Genomic DNA, 2,469 nt, shown 5'->3' on the forward strand with positions numbered 1-2,469 from the left:
ACATAACTAGCATATCGGACTAGAACATCAAATATCGTACTACGTTGAGTATGTGATGTGACAGTGTTTTTTTTTCAACCCGTCCATTTGGATGTGGAGATCCAATGCAAGAGGATTGATGTATGATTGTTTTTGACTCAAATTCTGTCTTGAGACAAGTGGATTCAGTCCCGTTATCATTTCTAACAATCTTAATCTTCTTCCTAAACTATCGTAGTACCATTGCCATAAAATTTCTCAGTGTTTTTGAAATTTGAGCTTTAGTACCAACGTTAAGCTCTCGGCTATTTGGACAATATGTGATGAACGATAGCACACAGAATTTGAATTTCCATTGGCCATTCCCACGTCCGGGCCATCTTACTAATTAACTTTTTTAGCTATGTTGTGAAAAGAACCACAAAGACAAAGAGATTTTACGAGTTCAGCTAGCCTACATGTCAGCTGGATTGTGACCAGCAATTCACTATAACAATGGATTTTGCTCTTAGCTCAAGAATGAAGAAGACACAAGTCACAAGTCTTTGTTACGAACAACTCAAAGGGGAAAACGAAGCGAGTCTTTTATTTTTATACCACAAGTGAAATAGTAAACCCTCTGAGCCCGGTAGAGTCTTCCAATGTTTCTTGCGAACCCAAGTCTTCGGTTCTTCTCTTCACGAACCGGTCAAACCAACCCTAATTACAGAACCAGCTCCAATTAGTTTCTAAACCAAGTCGACATCAGGATTAAAAGCTAAACCCCGGAATTGGATCACTCTTCAACAAGCCATGCATCACATAAATTAACATATTTAATGATGACAAAAAAAAAGAAAATTAACAAATTTAAATTCTAAAAGGTGAAGGAAAAAATATATGAGAATCAAGGAAAGGTGTGCGATATACAATAATAACCGGTTTATTATATACTTGAATTTTAAGTATCTTTCCTCTTCGGAGGACAACACAATGTATGTAGGTTTCCATTTTTCTTTTGTTTACCTTTTTTCCGTCTTGGGAAAACTCAGACAGAAACCCTAAATGGTTCCTTGTATATGTATATTTTCTTTTCAAACTCGGGTCTTCAAAAAGACGTGCGACTCCGATTTAGATATTAAGTTGCAGAAGTATTCATAGATGAAGTCTGGGGAGAAACCTGTCGGTGATAGTAGAATCGGAGAAGAAGATAGGATTAGCCGGTTACCAGATTCTTTGCTATGTGAGATACTTCTAAATTTTCCCACAAAAGATGTGATCAAAACTAGTCTTTTATGCCGCAGATGGAGATATATTTGGCGCTACGTGCCTGTATGGGATTTGCAGATTAACGGGGGTCTAGAGGATGCTGCTAAATTTTCTTTCTTCAAGAGGTTTATGGATTTCAACAGTTCCGTGTGCTTACAAAGAGTTAAGCTAAGGTATGTTGGATATTCGTTCGGGTTTAGAGACTCAAAGTTGATAAACATTGTGTTTAAGCATAAAATCCAACATCTAGACCTTGAGGGTTATACGAGGGACGATACAATTAAGATACCTCCAACCATCTATACATCATGTGAGAGATTGGTATCCTTGAAACTCCGCTGCCTATTGTTGCCTAAACCGCCCAAGTCAGTTTCTTTGCCTTGTCTTAAGATCATCGATCTACAAGAAATCAAGTTTGATGACAGTTCAGCTATGGAGGTGCTTATCTCAGGCTGCTCAGCTCTCGAAAGCTTAACAATGGACAAGATGTATGGAGATAGAGTCTCATCTCAGTCTCTGTTGAGTTTTTGTCTTACCAAAACTGAAGGTGGGGATTTGGATAAGAAAACAGTTACAATGCAAGCTCCAAGGCTTAAGTTTCTAAAGCTAAACAATCGTTCTATTGAAAGATTCATTGTAAAAGATTTGGGCTCCATTATTAAGTTGGATCTTGATGGTTTTACTAATTTTGGTGAGACCTTACATAGTTTTCTTACCCTGCTCTCCTTTGTTAGAGATATTACTATCTCTTCTGACATTCTCAAGGTAAAACAACTATATATCTCCAGTAAACTTTTTTTATTGCTTTCCAATATGAAAAGTTGTGACATGTATTCTTTGTTTGTAGGTACTTCATAAGTTCTCGGAGTCCGAATCACTACCCCAGTTTCATAATCTCTCTAGCTTGAGCATCAAGACCGGCATGATAACTTGGAAATATCTGCTAACCTTTCTTGAGAATTGTCCCAATCTAAATTATCTGGTCATGGTTAGCAATTTTTAATTACCAAACTAACTTTTTTTTTTGAACGTTACCAAACTAACTAATTTAAAACTCAAACTCTGAAAGTGTCATATATATACAGTTGTATATATATATATCCTTAACTTTTTTTTTTTTTTTTCTTGTTATAGGCCTTTAAAGAGCATAAATGGACGATGAATTTTTCAGAAAAAAGCAAGATACGTGGCAGATATAAAGGGACTTTTGAGTTCTCTTCTTTTAAGTTGCGAGAATTCTAA

At 36.2% G+C, this 2,469-nt stretch overlaps 1 pseudogene; it reads left to right on the top strand.

The window, feature by feature from the left end:
• The first annotated feature begins 1,119 nt into the window (after positions 1-1,119).
• LOC104715045 (putative F-box/FBD/LRR-repeat protein At1g16940 pseudogene) lies at positions 1,120-2,469 on the top strand (annotated as a pseudogene).

The sequence above is a fragment of the Camelina sativa genome, chromosome 9 (assembly GCF_030686135.1).
Source record: "Camelina sativa cultivar CO46 ecotype springtype chromosome 9, ASM3068613v1".
Taxonomy (NCBI): domain Eukaryota; kingdom Viridiplantae; phylum Streptophyta; class Magnoliopsida; order Brassicales; family Brassicaceae; genus Camelina; species Camelina sativa.